General features: G+C 30.6%; 1 long non-coding RNA gene across 1 annotated transcript in view; it reads left to right on the top strand.

The window, feature by feature from the left end:
- LOC142324579 (uncharacterized) overlaps positions 1-24,999 on the top strand; it is a 226,634-nt gene that overhangs the window by 68,255 nt on the left and 133,380 nt on the right. The window contains exon 3 of the long non-coding RNA XR_012756333.1: positions 643-753. This is a non-coding gene — a long non-coding RNA (uncharacterized LOC142324579). The remainder of the gene's footprint in view (positions 1-642; positions 754-24,999) is intronic.

Here is a 24,999-nt window from a genome sequence, read left to right as displayed (position 1 = left end):
TTCTTCAGACACCTTTACTCTTTTTAACTAGCTAATAGCCATCACAACTATTAATTGTTTCTGTGAAATTGATCTGTGCCTTATTCTACCAAAGGAGACTACTTAATAATAATCAAAAATTCATACAAAAAGCTGTAACAAACTTTATTCATTTTGAGTCTTTAAAGAAAATAGAAAAGAGGCCTCAATTTTATACCACACAAATAATCTCAACACAACAATGGAATTTTGGTACACGGACCACCAGTTAATTATTTAATTTCCAACTGCAAACCTTAACTGATTGTAAATTCCTTCCACAAATGTCCATTAGAGGAAGGTTTCCCCCTAACTTTAATTTAATTGAGTATAAGCCTCAAGTCTAGTAAGATTTTGAGAGCAAGATCAGCAATGCCTTCACCTTACCATTGCAGCTCAATCACAGAGTTTCCTACTATTAAGTTTATTTTTCAAAGGAACAGTCAAACAAGAGACTGTCTTCAGTTTTAGCTATAAGAGAGTATTCCTTACATTGGCTCAGAAGAAAATTTGAGATTTTTCAATGGTAATTTCTCATCCAAGTCATTGTGATTATAATAGGTGTTTTATGTGAATTTGTTGTGAATAGTTGTTTTTATAGTCAAAAGTTTTGTTTTATTTCAGGTTTTCCATGGGAAATTGCTTTAACTGATGAAGAAATAAACACTGTTTTTGACAAAAATGAGAACAATGAGAGTGATCCTGATTATGAGGGTTCTGCTGAAAATTCTTTAGGTATTGTGTTTTAATTTAATCTTGTATTGACTTGTTTTAAGAAGAATCAAATCATAAATAATACTCTTCTCTTATCTCTAATGTTCATCATATGATGCATATGATTGATGATCATCATTAAATGTAATTTATAAATCTTGAATTAAAAAAACATTAGTGCTTTTTCATGCATAACTTTTAAAAATCATATTATTATTATAAATTTTATTCTAATTGTGGATTGATTTCAAAGTAAGTTATGTTCAGTACTGATTGTACAGTTTTTAGAAGAAACAGTTATCACGTAATTTGCACACTAAGACTTAGTTTAACCATAGAAAGATGCTATGTATAAAATTCTCACACTAAAATACCTCTAATGTAAATTATAAACTATGCATTTGTTTAATTCACTTTTTAAAAATAAGCAATTCCCAATTAATGAAGAATTCCCAAATATTTTTAGCTCATGAGATTAAGACAGAGATTTATGTGTAATTAAAAGGGGGATCTTAAATTGAACTGAGTCTTTAAATTTAGGGGTGGGTTGGAGAAAAAAATTCTTACAAAACGGTTTTAAAAAAATATAAAACTTTGAAGAAAGGACTTCTTTAAAGACGTTGAATAATATTTATAAAATGTTACATTTCACTGATATAAAATAATTTTAATAAAAATATAAATATTCAATTTTTTCTTATTGGCGAGTTTAAATTTCTGGCTTCTGAACCATCCAAAAATCAATTTATCCCGTGACATAATAGTGGTTCTTTTACTTTAGTATTCACTTTTTCTTAATCAGTTTACAAAAACAAACATAATTTTTTAATTTGTAAAATTAACTGCTTGTAGACAGAAGGACTATCACTTCGTAAATGGTTGATATAAGGAAATCTGCTAAGAAAAAATACCTAAGTTTATTTAGGATAATGAAAAAAGATTAGATATTAGGCATCACCAGGTGTAATTTTACGGTAGATGTTAGCCATAGTCCTCTCCAGGTATAAGCTCAGTGGTTAAACAGATTAATCTAGAAACGTTTTTCATTAAATAAGACTTTGCAACAGAAAATAATCTTCATTATTATCATCATGGGAGGGGAAAGGACTAAGTTTTAAGTTATATTCAAACGTAGGAAAAAATCCGGTATGTAGCTGTTAGCTTTTACTATATTGCACTTTTATTAATAAAAACAAATAGTTGTATTTTAGTTTAGATTTTAATACTATGACTTCAATCAAGATTAATATAAGTAACAGAATTAAATAGGATTTGTTAAATCTTCTTTATTAATATTGTCGTTAATTCCAGATATATAGATAGTACGTTGGGTTGGAAAGAAAGTAGTTTGGGTTTTTTACTGTGAAATAAAAATTAATTATTTTTATTCAAAGAATGAACTTAAATCAATTATATATTTTTCATTTTCTCCGATAATATTTTGCCGTATTTCTGCCAACTTAATAATTCCGCGCTTATAGAAGTTCTGGTTCTCATCAGAAAAAAATTGAACCAAGTGAACCAAATGGAGGTAACCTTTATAGTTGTTTCAGTTTTATGTTAAACGTAAAATAATAGAAACAAAATTTGTCCAATAGATTAAAAATTATAATTTTATATTAAGAAATAAGATAAAATACATTTTTAGGTCGACATTTTAACTTATGGTCATGGAACATGTAACTTGGCAATGTTAATTTCTCAAATTTAATGTTCCTTTTCCTCAGCTCCCAGAAGGACTACAAAAATGAGCTTTTGCATAAACCTTTGTCCTTTATAAAGGTAAGAGTTTTTTGAAACAAATTTCTTGGAAACTATTTTCAAAAAAATGTTTTTTCTAACGTTGTTTTCAATTGCCATATTTTGCCGAAAAATATTTATAATTTATTTTATAAGTGGAATTTCTTGCTAAAAAACAACTCAGTAGGTATATCTACACCCTATAAAACTACTGTAAAGATTTTATTCATCTAACTTCAATCGTTTTGTTAGAAAAAAGAAAGATAAATAGGGAATCTCTAAATTTTTGGAAAAACGCGGATAATATTATAACATGATACTTTTTCACTTACCACAATACTAGAATATTCCTGCCCCATAGAAAGCTCATCAGGATATTCCTCTTTATCAGCAGCTTTTATTTTCACTCTTTTCTTGTACAAATCTTGTGCTTCTTTGTAAGCGTCTTTCAAACGTCGGTCATCAAATCCATTACAGGCCCTTACCCTAGCCACATCCGTGAGTGGTCGCATGCTTAGGTGTGCGGCCTACAATGATCGGGTGGGGATTCCAGAGGCCAATAGGTGGGGAAAAAGTTAATTCCGAGAACCGGCTGGGGGGGATGCTGGGAACGGCATAGCTGGGCCTGGTTTTCCCCTTCCCGTGGTTAGAAGCACGCAATGCTAATGGCCGAGACCCGGTCTCTGGCGTGCGGGCTGGGAACAACATAGTCGGCCTAGTTACCGCCCGCTGGGGATTTGAGGCAGGCAACAGACGATCCAACAGGGGGGGGAGGGGGACCTGTCGGGCCGGATTTTTAGCCGGTGGGTGGGGAGGCCCCTTTGAGTTAAAGGACACGCCCCGGGCCGAGTATACATAATTGGATGTCCGGTCCCGAGGAAGTAGGGATATAAAAACAAAGGCCTTACAGTGTTTATTCCGGATTTAATCCAAATCCTTCTATAATTTTAATACGCCCAGCATTCCCATCATTAAAACTTATAACAGCATCATATACTCCACATGACAATGCTATCAAGCCAGCAATTACTGTCTTGGGTGTGCGTGACCACACAATATGATTGAAGGTCTCGTTTGAATTTTGTATGAGTCCAAGCAAACATTTCAGTAATAAATCTGGATCGGCTAAACTTTTGAATGTTGGCTTAATTACTTAACCTATTGCCTTTGATTAACGGTTTTTATGAACATAGTTTTCATTATTAATTTTACATTTATTATACTTGCACCAAGGTGTATCTCCAGTGGGACCGACGTTATTTGCTGGCTTTTCATCCGTCGAATTCCAGTGAAAATAAATGGCCCAAACAGCTCGCTTCATTTGGTCTGCGGTGAAACATTTTTTTCTCATGGCATTACCATAGTAAGACTCTAACTTATTTATTTCCTTGTCTGTCAGTCTACCTTTACCAGACATTTTTTTTCCATCTGACAGTAAAATATTTTTATTATCATTGCGTAATTTTCTAAGCCGGGTGCCCATATTTTTTATGGATATGCATAACTCGCAGCTTATTTACGTGAATAATACTTCAAAAGCCGGCTTGACAAGGCTGCCAACTCGTACAACAAAATATACCATATAATTTAAAAAAAAAAAAAAAACGTGGTAATCTATGCAGAAATTTCAAAGTGATGCCACTTTTCGTAAAGAATAGGATGTTACTAAGGAAAGAAAACATGTGCAGGATTTTTTTTTAAATTACGTAAAATGAAATTTAGTAATTGGACTAATCGAATATAATATCCCAATCCGTCCAGAAAACCCTGCTATTTCAATTGGTGGTAAAAACAAAAAGAAAATCGAAAAAAAAATTATTTTTCATGGTACCACTTGACCTTAAGATAAAAACCGTTAACATATTAGCCATCATTTCTTTCAAAATTATTAGAGGTTGTTCAATTCATCCGCGTGGATCATAACATAATTTTATTTATGAGTATGACCTTAGTTTCCCCAAGTGAGCGACATATCATTTTTTTGAGTAGATTTATCCTTTTTAATAAGGGTGTATTTAGTGTGTATGCATAACATAAATTACACGAGCTAATATTGTTTAAATAAATATCTGATAAAACTCTATTTTCTTGTGATAATAAACTTTTCTCATGAAATTAATTCCAGTTTTAAAAGTTATTACCGTATAGCATATTACAAAGTAAGTAAATTTAATGTTTTGTTTCAATAAATTTAAGGTTAAAATACGATGTAATTGACATATGTCAATTAGAATTTGTTCTTACAAATTTTTAACAAGTCACAATACCATAATATATTAAAAAAAAATTGGCAATAAAAATTTGATGATACAGTTAAATATAAATCTATGCTTACACACAATTAATTAGAAACACACGTATATTTTAGGGAGATTTTAAGTTTGCCTGTAATAAATTGGTAATCATACGAGTCGACTATCACTGATTACCTAACTGCTCACCTCACTTAATCACTTACAGCCAGTGCGTGTGTGTTCACCCATGTTGTAACATAATAACTGAAGACCAGTTACTCATATGGGGTCAGAGGTCACCCTAAATATCCTCTCGTATCCCATACCTCATACTAATAACACGCCAATTAAACAATCACGTTAAATTTTCTCTCCCTTTAGTAGGGTTATTAGTATGGTCACGAATCATAATAAATTATTATGTGTAACGAAATAGCTCTATTTCATTTTAGGATTATGCGATTGTTACGAGCTTCCATCGCTTTAATCTAGACAGATGAGTCCTTATGTGTTATAGATTTATAAATATTTTATATAATAAATTAACTTTCTGATTCTGACGTTTTAATTGAGACAGTTTTTATTCTTTAATTTTTTTTATTTTAAACTCTGTATTTTAAAACGTAACAACTACATTACTTTGTAAATTTTTATTCGTTAAATATGTAAATATTTTCTGTTTATTTTGTGATAGTTTTAATACAGTTTTTGCAGTTTTAAAATGTTGTTGCATTAACAATATTATTTTAATAATAAAAAACTTTATGCATTTTTTTGCTTAGATAAGATTAACTGAGTTAAAAAAGATTTTTAACTGAGTTATCATCTCTTTATCTAGCAGAAGTTTTCAATTTTTAGTTTCGGAAAATATTTCTATATTAATTTTTTAAAAGTTTGATTTGAATTATATGTGTCTGTAACATTTTTTTTGTATTTCATTTATTTATTGTTATTATTTTTTGTAAATTATGCAAAGTATTTGATCATAAAAATATTATAACATTTTTTTTTGTAGATTCTAAATCCAGGAAACTGGTTTTTCAAAACATGGAATAAGTATCGAGTTTTCTTTGTATCACAACTTTAATCTAAATTAATGTTCAATAATACTGTCCTTAAAGAAATTTTTTTTTTGTAATTATTTTCATAACTACGTATTTAAGATTAAAATATGATGATTTTAACGGGAAGTAAAAGTTTACAAAAGTAACTATCCCCGTTAAAAAAAGAAGCTTGTTTGAAATATATACTTTTCAAACGTTTCAACGTTTGTATGTTCCCACGAGGCTGAAGAGATGGTTCGATTTTCATGCAGTTATTTTAAGCAAAAGTAAATTTTATAGCAATGTATTTCTTGTATAAATTTCAATATTTTTGATTCGTCAATTCAGGTACTACATTCAATTTGTTATATTGATTTTCTTTTTGAAATGGGCAAAGGGAAATTGAAAATATACTTCTTTTTCTGAAGCATATCATAAATAAATATGAATAAAAATGGTATTATTGAATTTCTTGTGTTATAATTCTGCATTTAAGCTCTCATAGTAGTTTTTTTTTTCTATAACAGCAGCTTATCCGGGATTTTCTTAGAAAAAACCAACATCGTGTAATAAATAAATTAAATAAAAACATACTGAGAAATGTAAACGTTGGTCCGAGTTTTTTAAAAATATTAATTTTATCGTGTGGGTTTCTTTCTATGAAGATATTTAGTCTCAATACAAACTCTTTGAAGATATAATAGCGTATCGCGTCATGCGAGTTGAAATATGTTTCTATTATTTTTTTTATTTTTTTATAAGCGTGTCAGGAAAATTTAATTTACTCCGTTCCTACAATAGTAAAAAATTATTTTCTATTTAATCTAAAAATTAAAGTTCACAAAATATTGGCTATTTTTTTTTTTTTTTTTGCCAAGGATTCTGTTAATTGTTACTGCTTATAATTATATTTGAGCAATTATTCTGGATCGAATAAAATCTATACTCGTATATATCTTATATGTACCGGGTGATCATTTGAAAAAATATTATATTTATTATTTAACAGCTATTAGTCGCATAGTATTTCTGTTTGCAGCCATGTATATCATTCTCGGGAGAAACTGTTTTTAAATTATTTTCAAAGAGGTAGAACTCACTCTCCTCGCTACACCTGTCCCAGCTGAAAAATCTTAAATGGCAATAGTAAAATTTGATTACATTACTTAACAACCCGAAGAAAATAATGAATTTTGCTGAAAAGAAAATTAAAATTCTCCCGCCCCTTTGTTCGGTAGGTTCGAAAAACTATTTGGAGTAGTAGTATTTTTTTTTTTATATCAGTCCAACAAAAATAACTATAAAATTACATGATATAACTTCTTAAACCAATTGAAATAATCGTAATCTGTGGATTAAAACTGTGAAAATTATTTTTTTAAATTACCAACACAAAATTTCGCCCTTAAATGTTTTCTAAATTTTCAAGGAATGAAAACTTATTTTTTTAAAATGAGACTATATAGCTTGTGACCTCATTCGATGGCTCTTTGAATGACAAGTAATTTGGTACAAATAGAATAAAAATTGGTTCACTGGTGTTGAATTTATATACCATCAAGTAATAAATTACAAACAGATATTTTGAATAATAACAGCTTCAATAAAATCGTTAAAGTAAGTCTTTCTACAACATATTAGTTTGTAGCCCATAAGGCTAGTCTAGTAGTTAACTCATAGGAGATGTAATTGCCTTTGAGATGTAATTTATTTGTTGTAATACATAAATTCTTTTAATTTGCTTATCCACTTTTATATTTATATACCCACCGAATGGTTAAACTCGTCCCAAATCAGTTGTTTTACAGGTGATTCTCCAAGTCGAAGTTTCTGAGATTTAGATCCTAGTAAAAGTTACTTCATGTTTTACGGATTTTAATAGTAGACAGTGGATAACCGGTGTACTTTGGTGTTTTTTTTAATTATTATTATCGATGTTGCGGAGAAATACCATTTACTACCCCCCGCAAGTGGGGGAGTGTCGGACTCTCACGGGTTTGGCTAGATGTTATTAAGAGCGTACGTGTGCCCGCACCCTACCGACTAAAACTCCTACATCATCGTTCCTCTCCACCTTGAGCCGGGTTTGCAATTAAGTATAGCATAACACCGAGGGGTGCCAAAGCAGGGAGGCCCAGAAGTCCTACAGCTTCACCACCGCCGCTCACCCGCGCAAGTACGGAGAGACGACCACCACCGAGGGCTGTCTCCTTCCCACCTGGACTATTGAATACACTTCTGACTACTGCATTACGATCTAGAACTGCAACTGTACTCACATTGAAACTGATACTTACATACTTGTATATCACTCGACACCTCAGTTGGGATACTGGTTCTACTCGACGCTTGCTCAGGGGTTACCGGAGTCCCCCCACTTCAACACCACCACCCATCTGTGTAAATACAGACGAGCGACAGCTCCACGAAAGGCTGTCTTTCACCCCCTTGCATCATGCACCTTCTTATACAGCACACTGTATACAAAGCTGGACACCGCGGAGAATTTATCACTGTCTGCTAGCATTACTCCAATGACATTTCCTACGTCTGTCTTACCTGTAATCACCATACATCTTCTTTTCTTTCTCTTTCCCATCTAACGCATTGGAAAAAGACATGTTCTGCTGGGTCCCTGCGACCACAATATTGGCACTCCGGATTATCTACCTTGTGTCTTCTGAACACAAGGTATAGGTAGGCTCGGAATGAGTCGTGGCCGGTCAGGAATTGGGCGAGCCAATAATTCTACTTACCAAATCACCTCCCAATCCACGGCTCGATCTCACGTATTAAACGCCGGGTCCATTCGGCTTTTCGTGAGGTGACCCACCTTGTCTGCCACTCTTCTATTGACTCACGTTGCGCGTCTTCCTTAGTCATCCCTTCATCAATTTTTACGCGAGCTCGAGCGATCTGATGTATAGGTAACACCCCAGTAATTACAAACAGTACTTCAGTAGACACCGATGAATAGGTAATGCTATTCGTAACGCTATTTGTCGTTGCACTCCCTCTAAGTACCTCCTATTCCTGTCACTTCTCAAACCCTGTGCCATACTGTCACACCGTATAACAATATAGATTTCACCACATGTGAGTACAATTTCCTAATTGAGGCCCGCAGTCCAGTAATTGTTCTTAATTTTCTATTTTGACTTTGTACCACTTATTCTGCTTTAGTACGAACCTCCTGTACATGAAAAGTAAAGGACGTTCTGTGGTTTAGCCACATTGCCAGATATATTGTATTTCTGACGAAGTGGACCGGGCCTTCCTCAGTCACAATCGGAATATACCTTATAATTCATCTCCCCGTCAAAGAGATCGCCACCGTCTTATCGTACGAGAGCCGAAGTCCTCTAGTTTTCATCCATCTATTCACCACATGTAGTGCCTCATTTGCTACTCTCGCTACGTCTTCCTCCATCTTTGCAGTGACCACCAGTCACATGACCAGTGGTCATCAGCAAAAGCTATTGCTTGCACTCCTTGTGGGTATTCTAAGAGCAAAATTCCATCGAACGTAAGATTCGATGGGATTTTGGGACCATAAAATGGGTCCCAAAACTGAGCCTGAGGCACTCCACTTGACACTTAGAATTCAAACTCACTACTGCCTATTTGGTATACCAGAAATCTTTCTTGTAGGTATTTCTGTATCATTCGTCTGAGATGTGGTATATTGACCTTCTTCATCACTTCAAATATTGCTTCCCACCTCAGGTAATTAAAAGCATTGTATACATCCACAAAGATGACTACAGGAATTCGGCGCGTGCGCCATATGCCCTTTGGCGCGTTAACAACCGATTTCATCACCTTCTTCACAGCATCCGTCGCTGATTTCGCTGATCGAAATCCAAATTGCTACTGGCTAATACCACCCCTTTCTCCAATATAGGCTCGCAACCTTGCCTCTAACATCCTTTCTAATAATTTACAAAAATTGTTTGTAACACAAATTGGTCTATATGGAATTGCAGCTTCCGACCTACCTGGTTTGTTTATTAAAACCAGTCTTCATCGTTTCCATGAAGTCTAAAAAATCGCCTTTCAGCATATTGCTCATTACTTCCAACATTGTAACAGGCGCTTTGGTGGTTGGGGTTCAATTAACCACACGTCTCAGGAATTTTTGGTCCGAGTCTGTACAAGAATACACCTGATTTATATATCATAACATCCTCATCTCATTCGGTCATGAGTGTTGTTCTTATTGTTTACTAGTTGAAAAATTTCCAACGTACACATTAGGAAAATTAAAAAAAATATGAGTTTTTAATTTTTTTTTCTACCATAATTTTATTCGATCTATTTTCGTTGCTTTTCTAAAGCTAAAGTTAATTTAAATAGTTTCATAGAATTAAATAATTGAAGGTATGATTGCCATTTAATCTCTTTAGACACAAAACGCATAATCGATTATTTTTCATTAAAAATTACTTGTAATAAACGAATTTTTAATTTAATGTTCATTTATAAATATTACATCAGCCGTAAATATGTTTATTTTTTTTAAGTTAGAATTTCTCGGTTCAAGCATTTCCACGCAGTATAAAGATTTCCTATGTAAAAAAAAAAAAATATTAAAGGAGTTATTTAGTGCCCAGCTGCATGCACAGGCGTAGCTTTTTCTGTGAATCGAAGTACCCTTACTTTACATTCGTACTCTACTTGTAGAATAAAATCCTATGAGAGAATTTTCTTACGAATTCTACCCCATGAAAGAAACTTATTCATAAGGTAAGTTTAAATATAAATATACACTTATTTACTCTAAACATGCAATAACGGGACCAGTTGAAGTAGAAAAATTCAAGTAAAAATAAAAATATGAAATAGAAATTCAATTTCTCTCTATTTTAATAAATAAGCTTTATTTTATTATTAAAAAAATATACCAGTATATAAATGACCGGACTATTTTGAATATGAAAGAAAGGCTCTAATTCAAGTCTTTAAAACACAGTAGGTTAGCTTATAATTTGTATTTAATCGTGATAGGATATTTAACATTACGTTATTTTACCTTCCATTAAGAATATAACTGCACATATTGAAGTATTTAATTGTATCTGAATAAAACATATTAAAAGAGATTTATGTCTATGCAAAAGTACGAACGTTTAAAATTTCAGAAAAAAAAATTAAAGCGTCTATTTTGAACTTTTGAAAATAAATGTAATCTTATTGAACGAATCGTCCAAAATAAATTAAATTAGTAAAATTTATATATTTTTTAATTATGTGTCCTGAAACACTATCAGATGGAAAACATCCTGTAATCTGATTATAAAATAATATCTGCTATTGTGCAGGATTCTGGACTTAACAGTTGATGATTTGGTTTCTCCTTTTGAATTGATCGCTTTTTTTTAAATGTAATTCAAAAATTATAAGAATCATGTATACATAATTAAATTAGTTAAATATTTCTTGAAAATTCATTCTACATGTATGACATGTGTTCATGATTTAATTTATTTGTATTACATTGTTGAAAAATATGATGTGGAAACACATGACGTCCTTGTACGCCTATTAAATTACATTTACACATTTTTTTTTAAATGAAAAGTACGTAAAACTTTATTTCATTAAAAATTTATGATTTTTTTCATACTTTTTTTTGTTATTATTGAATTATTATTCATCTTAAAAGTGTTTTAACAATGAGAGGTAAATAATTATTAAAACATCAATAAAAAACATTAATTAAAATTAATTTAATTTTAAAAAAAGAAAGGAGGTGAAGGAAGTCTGATTTGAACCGATTTGCCTTCCCCTTGTAAGATTAAAGTATTTCATTAATTAAAATTTTATTTGGCTATAACTCTGGAAAAAATGAAAATAAGTACCACTTTTGATATATCGTTGAAAAGCTTTCAATGAGGGCTTATTACTGCATTTAGGAAAAAGTAATACAAATGTTTTTGATTTTGGGTTTTTTTTTGACACTTTTGGTCAAGTGTCAAGATATACAATTAGATGTTACAACAGTCCGAAATTCAAAATTTCAATATTGTACGGCTAATCGTTTTTGAGTTATGTGAGATAGAAACATACATACATACGTACAGAAGTCACGCCGAAGTTATTCTAAATGGATTCAGGGTTGGTAAAAATGAATATTTCTGTTGAAGTCTGGAAACCGAAATTTTTCGCCATCACAATTCTTCCTTTACTTCGTACATGGAAGTAAAAATATATATAATTTAATGCATGTACATGTCTACTGTATGATGTGTCAATTTTGACTAAAATGAGTCTTCAAACGATAGATCGAAACTAGAATTAGACGAGACGAGACTGCTAGATTCTAGTGCTGATCCGGCTTATATAGTGTAGATGGAGCCGAGTGAACCACCGGGAGCTGTGTGTGAATCGTCAGGAGCTGTGTCTCAACATACTGCCCGCCAAAATTTAACACATCTTGATAATATAATAAGACTGAATCCAACAACCTTGGCGACTAGGCCGTATCGTATGGTTGCTTATTATGAACTAAAAATTAATGAATAAACACACGTGTTTAATAAAATACAAACAAATTATGTTGATAAGAAAGAAAAAGTAATATTTATTATCACATGGTGCCAAACAGCAGTGATGCCTGAACAACATGTTTTGTGAAAAAATAATGTCATCAGGAATAAACGTATTATTTGTTATATTTGAGTTTCAATAACATATCATCACACTAAAAGAAAGGAATCGTAAAACGAATTTAAACTTAGATATTTATACGTACTTAATTTATACGTATTTAATTAGCTATTACATCTATTAATATATTATACTAATATCCCCGTCGCAGTTTCACCCGCGCTTTATGGTTCCTTGCGTTTCATTTTTATTTTTATTTTATGTTTTTAGTCAAGTAACCGGAGATAGGTGCAACCAGTAGCGTCGCACGTACATCAATAGTAGCAGTGGCTGTATAGTACGAATCTGTAGCGATTCGTATACTGCTCTCCAAGCTTTAGAGGATCTATATTCCAGACATCCTGTTGTCACCGAAACACATAATACAATCGCTGAATTAAATCGTTATAACACACGGGTGTTTTTCTATTGGATCCCAAGTTATGTGGGAATCACAGGTAAGGTGTGGATTCCGCTGCTAAAGATCCATGCAGTCTTTCTCATTTGATTTGGATTTCATTTGATTTCATTGAATTTCATCAATTCCATTAAACATACACTTCGAAAAAGGTGGTGAGGTGACTGGAATGCTATAACTTCAAAACATAAAGGACACGGTGTTACGGTAGGACTCTTCATGCAGCATAATTTGCCGAGAGGAAGTGGTCCTGTGTCGATTGTGATTTGGGCATATCAGAGCTACTCACGGACACCTGAATGTCAGCGGAGAGCACATCTCTGTGCGTCCGATGAGATTGCCGCTTGACTATGCACCACATCCTTGTGGATTACATATGCTATGGTCTCTTACGTCGCAAATTTAAATTGCTGAGGAACGTCCGGCGTATCCTAGGAAATGACAAGAACATATTAGACTGATTATTATTACTTCTAAAAAGAATTATTATACTTAATAGGATTATACCAGTCAAAATTTTAATATTATTTTGTTATTCACGTTTCATGTATTATCCTAATTATTGCGTTTTTTACTATTTCAATTTTATTCCTATTATTATGTTAGTTTTCAGCATAGTTTCAACCCTATTTTGCTAATATTATATATCTGAGAAGAAGTGTTATTATTTTGACCTGGCGATGATAACGCGAAAGCGTTTTTCGCCCTCAAAAAAAGGAAAAAAGTGCATCGTTCATCCGTCGCATCCCTTAAAAAATCTAAATTCAAAAAAACCCAAAAATTGTTTTTAGATAATTATCTGGAGAGAATTTGCAAGCACTGATCTAGTGAATATCTCGTTTAGTATAGTCGAGATTGGGGAAAATTTGCAGTCATTCAAAATTTTTTACCGTTCTTCACCCCTTTCAAGGTCGTATTTTGAAAATGCTAAATTGATTTTTTAGATATTCACATGAAGTTTACACACATACCGAAAATCAAGTTGATATCTTCATCTGTTACCCAGAAATAAAAAAAAATAAAGAGTAGCTGGATTTTAAAAATAAATTCAAAATCCATTTTAACCCTTAAAATCGGAATTTCAAAAAATCTAGAAGCACATTCTTAGTGTACACTTACACTTTAAGAAGAACATCTATACAAATCTTCATCAATTTATCTTCAGTAGTAGTAGTTTTTGTTGGGTGTTGGTTGATGAATCAGACAGTCAGGACATGTTCTTTATATATATATATTTGTAGATTCAAACTTGTGTAATAAAAATGTCTGAAGGGTAAAATGTTTTAGGCAAACTACGATTACAGAGAATTTGTTTAGGAATTAGCAAGAATTGTTTGTTAGATGTTTAGATTCGTAAATTGGCCTATGAACTTTCGTGTTAAAAACAAACACCATAAAGTAACTCTGAAACAAAAAGTAAATAAACAAGAAAGCATTTTTTTAATTAATTATCTAACGGACAGTTAAATAAATAGAGCTGTGATGTAAACGAAGAGCGATATAAAAGTGAAAAAGGGAGGTATACAGTAGAAGAGTAGCTACAACTCTCAAAAGGGAATCGTTAACAGTTAACTGTTGTTCACATCTTAATCTATTTAATAGAACGAAATGAACAAACTAAGAAAACAAGTTGTGAGTTGTAAGCAAGTTGTTTAAATAAATTGTTTCACATTTAAAGTTTACTATTAAACAACAAATGATGACGCAGTCTATTAGAGTTACATCGCTTTTTTATGATGATAATGATGTTGATGATGGTACAACATTAAACTTTTAAAGTTTTAATTTACGTAGACTTCATCTAAGTGGAAAAAGTTCAAAAACGGTTTCTTAATTTTTACATTAGTTGGAGAAGAGACGATTAAATAAAATAAATGAAGGAAGGAAGAAATTAACTTTCAAATAGGAAATTACTTAATATAAGACGGTCTTGAGATAATTTTAGAGTTCAGTTAAATTTAAATGGGTATGTAATAACTGCTTACTTTAGAGGAATTTTAGTACGTTGTTTGAAAATTCTAATAACATAATTTAAATTTACTTGCTGTCTAAAACATCTAGAAAACCTTTTTAATATTCTACTTAACTATTACATAAGATACAGATTCTATAGACATTAAAACAAAATGTAAAACTCTACACTACTCTATCTTCTGAATAAACATAAAAAAGGAAATGAAATCCCTTTAAATAAAGGTTTTGGATATTTTTTATGAATCTGACTACGTTTTAGCCAAGATTATCTGTAAAATCATGGCATACACTAATAAATTTCTATAAGGCACTACACTAAATAATTACTGTAAGAAGTGGACATCATTTTGTCTTTTTATCAGCTAGATAGATTGGATTCTAAGAGGTAGGTTGTCTTTTTTCAGTTCTTCAAATCTTTCAATTTTGGAAACAGCACCATAAAACCTGATTTAATGTATTAAATTACAGATAATTCGAGGAATACAAGAATTATAGAGCTTCTCAAAAATGAAAAAGAGAGTAAGGATATTTGAGATGAATGGTGTAATGTTGGAAAAATATTACGTTCATCAGTAGGAGAAACCCTAGAAGCTCCTTTACCTTATGAGATTTTTAATAAAAATACTTGTACGAGGTCCCCTCGGGAAGTTCTCAGTCTGACTAAGAAAACAAAAGGTTTTTCAAAAATTCTTTTTTTATTTTTCCAATTGATCAATATACAATTCGGTACATTTAGACCTTGCCAACATTTTATTACCCTGAGTATAGTGAGATTTGTCCAACTTGGCATAATAAGCGGTTGTCTCAGCTTTGCCCTGATTATTTGATGTAAATCTTCATTCGCGAGTCATCTCTTTAGGTTTTGGGAAAAAGTAATCGCGTGGAGAAAAATCCGACGAATAAACGTCGCACTTTCAAACGTATGTGTCAAAGTGTATAGCACTTAGAAACGTTGGTAATGGGGTTTTGTAACAATAACCTAAGAGACTTGTGTGCAGAGACATTATCGTGGTGAGAGAGAGTTTTTCTTTTTACCCAGGTGCGGAGGATGATTAGTCAGGTAATACTCGTTAGCCGGTCCAGCGGGAATTATAATACTCTCCGTTGATGATCCTGTCTTTTTCCACGTAGACTATGGACCACATCAGGAGGCTAGTAAAGAAACGGTAACGATGACTTTTTTTGTAAATGGATCTTTGACACTTTTTCACTTATTCTCACCCATTGTTTTGACTGTTGTTAGATCTCTCTCGTGAAACGGTGAGTCCATGTTTCATCTAGTGATAGGAAACGTTAAAGAAGATAAGTGGAATGTCGTGTTTAAATTAGTCTATGCGCCTTTGAGTATGTTCAATCTAATGCGTTTTTTGTCGACTGTAACAAACGCGGTGTGTACTGAGCGAAACGTTTTTTTCATACCAAAAAAAAAATCGTGGAAATTTTGTAGACACGGTCTATCGTGATTTTTGCAATGTCAACAAGGTCGCATATCTTCAACAAGCGATAAATTAATACAGCATTGTGAATTTTTGTTGACGATTTCCTGTACTGAATGGATGTACGACAACGTTTAAATTTAGAAGCCACTATTTTACCGGCGAAAACAATGGAGAAGAATCCTTTAATGTGGAATCTAGCTCTTTTTTTATGTCCATTTGGGGGTGAACCTTTTAAAACAACTACTTTAAAACAGCTCGAACTTCATTTTATCCATTTTTCAGTAAATTTCAAAACTCGATCGTTATAAACAAGCATCTTAAACGCACACTTCGAAAATTTTGCAGCACGCTATTTAAAGGATCATATTTGACAAATATCACGGAACGTTTGGTCATCTCTGTTCAGGCCGAAAACTTTCTGTATGGTCTTGTGTTGTACGAAGTTAAAAGCTATGATTAAAGTTGTTCATAATTAAAAAATAATTGAAGTAAATAAATTTAGTCTCATTAATGTTTCTTATTTATTTCATTTATTTATTTATTATAAAAATAAGAGATTTAATCTCCGATGCTATAATAATAATAAAAAAAGTTTACGAAGATCAAAGATTTTTATTTCTATTTTTTTTTCTCTCCTCGAAAAAAAAAATTTAAACTACTCTGTTGCTGGAAATGAAATTAAGAAAGGGGATCATATCAGAATAAAAGAGACAGAAGAGAACAATACCGCTCAACATCCTTTGTAGGCCACCGCCTGTCTACATAGAAACTCTTACATAAGATAGAATTAAGGTTTACTTCTTCTCCTTCCTTAACAAAGGTGTACAGAGTAAATATACGAGTATATATATATTTTTTACTTGTTTTTTTTTATTTTTTTTTTGTTAAAGAACGTTTGTTTTACAATCTTATATCTTACAAGCATATATCTAAAGTAGAAAAATGAAATACTATACATAGAAAAAAAGAAAAAAATCCAAAATATTAAACCGAACTTTTTTTCAAATAATTTAAATTATTATCTCTTAAATTTGTTTAATTATAGTTTTGGGTATGCTTGGATCTTGTAACTCAAAACAGAATTTAATTTATAAAATTTTTATAACTATTAGTAAAAAAAAAAAAAAATACTACTTTAATTTATCTTTTTTTTAAACGAATTATTAAATGTAAAAATTGTTTAATTTTCATCATGGCGGGGAAGGTAAGTTTTAAGCTTCTTTTCACATACTGGGAAAAATTATGACTATTGGCTGGTACATATTATAATAATAATAATAATTATTATTATTATTGTATAGTTATTGATTAATTATCGGGCGAACATTTTGAAAAATTTGTTCTACAGTACATACATCTCAATTTTTTTACTATAACTGAAATTATTTAAGGAACAGTAATTAGCCATTATCATGATTTTGGAACGTTAGGGTTTACTTGTAATAGATTTACCAGGTTCTATCCGGGAATCTATTCCACTTTAGAAGAAAAGCACATACCATCTTTGTCCCTGAGGCAGTCAATAGTATTTATAATTAAAAAGAAAATGATATATCCCGTTCTCCGTGGCTGAGTAGGTAGCATCTCGGCATTTCATGTAGAGGTCCCGGGTTTGAATCCCAGAAATGAAATTGTCATCCTTGCAAACGCTACCAATTTGCAAAGGGTAGTAGCTGTTCATGCCCGCTTTTGATAAAAAAACAATTATGTAAAATTATTTAAAATTTTATTTCCTACTTTTTGACATGAATTTTATAAAATTGCTTAATTTAATTCTTTAAGAAATTTTATTTTATACCTAATTAGGTAAAGTTTAATGAATGAGCTTTCATCAAAGTTTCTAGGAAAACGCTACCGGTAACAAAACTGTCTAAAGTTTTAAAAGTTAATGTCATTTGAAAGAAAATTAATATAACACCTAACCAAGTAAACTCAAAAGTAAGTAAAAGATAATACGATTTTAATAATTAAATATAAATGATAATTTTAAAGATTTTATATCCTGAAGCAAAGCTTTTAAAATTAAATCGTTTAATTTTTTTTTTTTTTTTGAATAATTTTAATTACAAAATAATTTTATTTGAATGGGGAAACACTTTGAATAAATTTGCCAGTGATTCAGAAAAATATAATAAAGATTCAAAATCCTTTCAAATGCCTCTTGTCAACCGAAATAGATCTTAGAAATACTTGTGTAACAATCTTAGTTCTAAGTATCTATATAATAATAATATGAGAATTAATTTGGTTTATGATTAAATTTCTCTTCTTGTAAATTACAAGAATAGGTTTTATTCTATCCTAAAATTCAGTTCACTATATTAGGATATGCAATAATTTTTACAGTATTTCATGCTTTAATTATTAATTTAAATTAACCTGTTACTCTAATTGTAAGGTTATAAACAAATAAATCGTGAAAATTTTTCAAAATTGGATAAAAATTTTATTAATATTTTGATTAAATGAGAATTATTTAAAAAATTAATTTATGTTAGTATTAATTCGCAAATCTGAATTTATAATTAACATTTAAATAGCATAAATTAGCTACACTTGATTTTGTGCATATTTTAATATTTACATTTCATGAAATTTATAACAGTATACTAGTATTTGTACGTATGTAGATGTATGTATATTCATGGATGAGCTACTGCGTTGAAAATGATTTCTCGAACGCTGAGAGAAGATGTGTTTTCGTATAGTAATTTGTAGAATATAAAAAAATCTTCGTGCGTACAAACAAAAAGAGAAAATTGTAGTGTGGACATTGTAGTGTGCAACCGAATCAAAGCATTTCAGCACAATATATGAAAAAAGTTTGAGAATCAATGCTTTAGATGAAAAAGATACTTTGATTTATTTAAAATTATACCAAAAATATTTAAACATCGAAAGTTGGTATGTATAAAAAATAATATCAAGAAATTAGCAAATGATGATATGCGACAATTTTGTATATACAAAAAAAATTAGACAATTACGTTGAAATTAGAAAATAATATATTAGTGACGAAAGACTTGTTTTAAAAAATGCACAAAAAACTGAAAAATATGAATTTATTTCTTTCAACGAAAGTACAAATAATATTCTTCTTATAGAAGAATAAGCAGTAAATATGGTTTTTCTCAACAGAAGCTAAAATGTTTTTAAAAAGTAAGTGGCCAAATAGGGAGAGACAAATATTAAAATTATTTAGATCTGAAATTATTGCATTCCCGGAACAATGCTAAATTTAATCCTAAGAAATTGAAATAATATCAGATCGGAAAAGTATTACGAACTTGAAAAGTGAATAATATCTCCTTTACTTGAAATAAATATAGATGTAACAACTCGTCCTACTGGAAAACTTGAATTGTACATGAAAGAAGTGAAAATAAATAATGTTGAAGAAATGACAACCGGAAAAGTACTTAGATGAATAATTACAAGTAGGTATCAATCATAGGGCATAACTGATTACATGTCAACAAAAGTCAATTTGTATTCACTTGCTGTATTTTATTTATTGTATATGTTTGAAAAAAATCAAGAATACAAAACAATAATCCGTCCGTTCAACTTTTATTAAGTACTCCATTAGTACAGAAATCAATAGTCTTTTTAGGTAGATTTCATAAGAAAGCTACGTATTGTAATGGGTACCATGATTCGACTTCCGGAAAATTTCTACATATCTTCACGTTTCACATCCCCAGACCTCAAAACAACCGTCAGTTCAAACATTTATTTATACATGCATGCATATATATATATATAAAGATATATATATTTCTTGTGTGCGTGTGTATGTCACTGAACTCCTCCTAAACGGCTGGACCGATTTTGATGAAATTTTTTGTGTGTGTTCAAGGGGATTCGAGAATGATTTAGATTCACAATTTGGTCCACTGGAAAATGTTTTTTTAATTAATTTTTTATTTTTAAGTAGTTGTTGAGTTTGGAATGTTTTACATTGGATCCGGCAGACTGCGCTACCATCGTAGTATCGAATATTCAATAATATTCTATTTTAATTTTAGTTTGTCCCGACAGTTGGTGCTGCGATCAAATTGAGAAAAATATTTCGTAATTTTGTGTTATTTTGTTTCAAAAAATCTCGAGAAAACAGTTTTTTAATAAATAAGAGGCTAATAAATCAGATGGAAATGTAAACAAAGGAAAACCAATCAGATCAATGCAAGATGGCCGCTGTCAAACACAACGACCAATCACAAAGAGCCCGTATGGCCGTTGCCAATGTAAACAAAATCACAACTGATAAGTAACAAGTAGGCAGCACTGCGATCGCGTTTAGAATTGTGCGCGTATTGAGAAATATTATATTATATTATTATTTAAAGTGAAATAACGTTTTAAAGTGTAATTAAAAAATATACTTTGTAAGGAACAGTATTGAAGTGAAAATGTTTTTTTAATTTATTTATGTGTTGTTGATCTTGGGATGGTTAAGGTTCACAATTGGGTCCGGTAGGCAGGTGTAGATCCGGTAGGCAGAGCTTCGAACGTGTTTTAGAATTTTTTTTTAATTTTTGGTTTATCAGTCAAACCGGGTAGTTGGTGCTGCGATCAGATTCTAGGAATTTTTTTTATTTTGTTGCTTTTTCGCATATCAGTTACTTGCGTCGTAGCTTAGTGTTGTTCTTACATTAAAATTCTTATTTTTAACGAACTACTGTGTTTAGAGGATAGTTTGAACCAAATCCGATAGGTAGTGCTGTTCTGACAATTGGATTTATTTACATTCTGACTTTTTATAAAGTGAAAGGTTAAATTTTGTTAAATTGCTAATGTTCAGTTTTTTAAGGTTTTATGAAACTTTCAATTGTTGTCATTTAATCTGTATGTATACTCAGATCTAGCAATAGCGAAGCATTGCCGAGTCTGCTAGAATTGCGCGCTTATTGAGAATATTATATTATATTATTATTTATTGAAATAACGTTTTAAAGTTTAATTAAAAATTGTACATTGTGCAAATTTGTAAGGTGCAGTATTGAAGTGAGTATTTTACATTATTTTTCATGAATTTTAATGATGTATACACGTGCATTCAACAACAATCAACTTAACCTACAAATTTAAATTGTCAGTTCTCATTTGATTCTATGCAACTTATGAAGTATTGAACGGCTCTTTGAAAATAAAAATTTAAGTTTGTAAAATAAATTATAACATTTATAAAATTAAAATATAAGTTACTAAAAATATAGTTTAAAGTATATTTAAAAAATTGAATTTATAATGTTTTAGCTGACTAATTTTATAAAAGGTTTTCTAAAATTATTTTTAATTTACAATTATCTAAAATTTGGTAAAATAGATGTTAAAATAAAGAATGAGAAAAATGATAAAGATTTTAACTACGTTGCTTTTTTTTACAGTGCTTTAATTTTTTTATTAATTGATTAATTAAGCTGTTACATGGTTATGAAACATCAAAATTATTAAATAAAAAAAAAAAATATATTTTTTAGAATGATGTTAAGTGAAAATTAGTAGTAATGTGGATGAAAATTTATTAATTACACTAATTATTAATTTTACGACGTTTCGATTTTTTAATTCAATTTTCTTCTGACATCTCAATATTTAGTGAAAATAAATATTAACCATACTACATATAATTAATCAATAAATCCATTACAATAATACAACAATCACAAACTGATAATATCATACTAATAGTCATTTTAATGAAATTTAGAACACATTCCTGCTAATTGTAACTTAATTAAGTTACTTATATTTATGTGTTTATTACAGAATAATGCCGCGTCAGGACAACGTCTGTCGGGTCCGCTAGTATATATATAATTTTCTTCTGGACACGATAACTCCCGTAATTTTACGCCAATCACTTTCAAATTGATACATAAAATATAACGACCCAAAATCTCAGTCGAGTTCGTTAATGGGCAAAATCGGAAAATGGGAGTGAAAGGAAGTGGGAGGCTTTTTCGAAAAAACAAAATATCACTATAACTTTCTTATTAAGTTAGATATCGAATTTCTTTAAAGTTCTTACTATTCTTTGCATAAGGGCCTAAAACTTATTTAGGCAAAGTTTATTGATATCACCAATTATTGGCCCAGGGGGGTGGAAAAAATGGGGTTTCGAAGACAAAAAAAAATCATGCCTCCCTTAATAGGCACAGTATAAAATCGGTTTAAAGTGGTCGTTAGTCCTCTAAATATTACCTAAAATTTTTGTCGCTAACATTTTTTGTTATGACTAACCCTTACGACAAGGGATGAACAAAATGTTGCTGAATTCTAAGAAGGTGAGGCTTGTTGTATGCTTTTTCACATGCAACCATTGTCGTATTGAGTAAATTTGAAGTTTTTCTTAAGTTTAACTTTGAAACCTTTTTTATCCCCTATTTAGCACCGGTGAACTCTACCTCCGCCTTCCGGCGTGCCGAAAGGGTTTTTTGTATTTATTTATTTAACTTTTATCTTAAAATTAAAAATGAATTTTACAAATTTTTTTATTATTAAATTAAAAACGTTTTATGTTTCTGTCTACGATCAGTGATTTTTTGTTTGTTTTTCATTTAAGAAGTTTATAGAATTTTCATTGAAATAAATATAAAATAAAGATTACGTTAATAAAATTTTATAAAAAATCAAGAAAATAAAAATTCGTTTTAATTAGATTAAATGTACTAAAATTTATAACATAGATTAAAGATTAAATTTCAAGGAATGATACCATAGGATACCTGAAAAATAACTGGTAATATTCTCTCATTATTTATTAACTAGCGTACCCCGTCGCGACTTCGCCCACCATATAGATGAGCTTCACTCTCAATGCTTTTTTAATAGCAAACTTATTTTTTTTATAATTAAAAAATATTTAATCAACAATATTATATTTAGATTTTCATTAAATCCTGATAAACGGTGAATAAAATCTTTTATGAAAAATACTGAAGGAATATACGATAAACAATGAATTGTTACCCAAAACTTAAATAAAGGAAGATAAGAAAATTGAACAATATTTGTTCGACAATCCATTTTATGAATGAATTAAAATAGTTCAATATAAAAGTCCAATAAAGATAAACAAAAAAAATATTACAATCCCAAATCTAGCATCCTTATCCCGGCTTCGTCCGTACTCTATGGTTACTTGCACTTCCTGTCACGATCAGAGTATCATGGCTCGCCTCTCTCACTCTTCCCATTTTCTCTCGTTTCCCTTTCCTTCTCCCGTTTCTTTTCCCCGTACTTTCCTATCCCCTTCCTCTCCGCCCATTTCCCTTTCCCCGTTCTCTTTTCTTTTTTATCTTTTCCCTTTCCATCTCTTTTCCCCGTTTTTCCTTTTTTTCCATTTTTCCCTACGCTTAAATCGGTCCAGCAGTTTTTTAGTCTATAGTGGACACACATATCGGAAAAATTGCAATAGAATCGTAAAATATTTAGTATAGCGTATGTTGTTTTTACGTCCAACAGATAGCGCTGATAACACAAAATTTAGTTTTTTATCGATTTGAACCCCTTAAAATCAAAGTTTCGCAAAATCCTTTCTTAGTGCACGCCTAAAGATAGGAAGGTACCTGAAAATTTCAAGTCGCTACCTATAATAGTTTTTGTTGTATGTTGATTATGAATCGGTGAATCAGTCAGGATATTCTCTTTTATATTCGTATAAGAGATATATGAAAATTAAGTACAGTAGAACTCTTTTGTATGGGAACTTGTGATGAAGAGGGTAAGGTTAGATATTTATAAAAATAAATGTTGATCATTAATTCAAATTTTATTTACTAAATAGGATATAATGTAAGCAAGTTGGCAAGGATTACCAAAATAGTTTGGCACCATTTCATATACATTACTTTTCCTTGAAATTATAACATGATTTTAGAAAAAAAAAACTTTACAAATTTCGCACTATTTTAATTTTTTTCTTTTTTAATTGAGCGGGTTTTTTTACTGATACAATTATTTTTATGATTTCCTTTGTATGTACGGAGAACTGGATCCTCAAGCGTGTATAAGATACATGTTAAATGGTTTTCTCGCAATCAGATTTCTATTATTTATCTGCGTATATTATTAGTATTATAGTTAAGAAGTGCAAACGGGGTGAAATTATATGATAAATGCATATGTTTTATACTAAGTAGAAATGAATAAACATTTAAACAGTGAAATAATTTTTAAAATATACATATTACTTTCTTTCATTACCGTTCAGAAATCAACTGTATTTGTTTTTATTACAGTGTAAATGCAAATCTCGGTAAAAATAGAATAAAATAAAAATAGTTTTCTAGAGAAAATATAAATAAATTATGTTAAATAATTACTTGTTCGCTAAAATGTATATAATTACGATGCAATGTAACTACACTGAATATTGTTGTCACAGACTGTTTGCTGTGTAGGCTCAATGAGTCGTCTACCTGTCGTCAGCACGCGCACATCACAACCACTCGTGCATCGTTCGTCTGCGCGTACCGCTTTGTTTAATTGTAATTGTTTAAATGAATGCTATGTTAAATCTTAATTAAACATTTAAATTACTTTTTATAATTATTACTTTAATTTTCGCTAAAGATTCAAGCTCTATGGAATTTCATAAGTTTAAAAGATGGATATTATAATTAAATAGAGTAATATAATGCAAAAACGAAACCTAAGTCGCTTAATAACTCGGTAAAGAAAACAATATTTTATAATTAATTGTTTAAAATAAAAGGAAATGTAAAAGATGAATACAGAAGATTGTGGATTACTGGAATATTAT

This window comes from Lycorma delicatula, chromosome 5 (genome assembly GCF_047948215.1).
Source record: "Lycorma delicatula isolate Av1 chromosome 5, ASM4794821v1, whole genome shotgun sequence".
Taxonomy (NCBI): Eukaryota; Metazoa; Arthropoda; class Insecta; order Hemiptera; family Fulgoridae; genus Lycorma; species Lycorma delicatula.
This window is presented reverse-complemented; position numbering and strand designations above follow the sequence as displayed.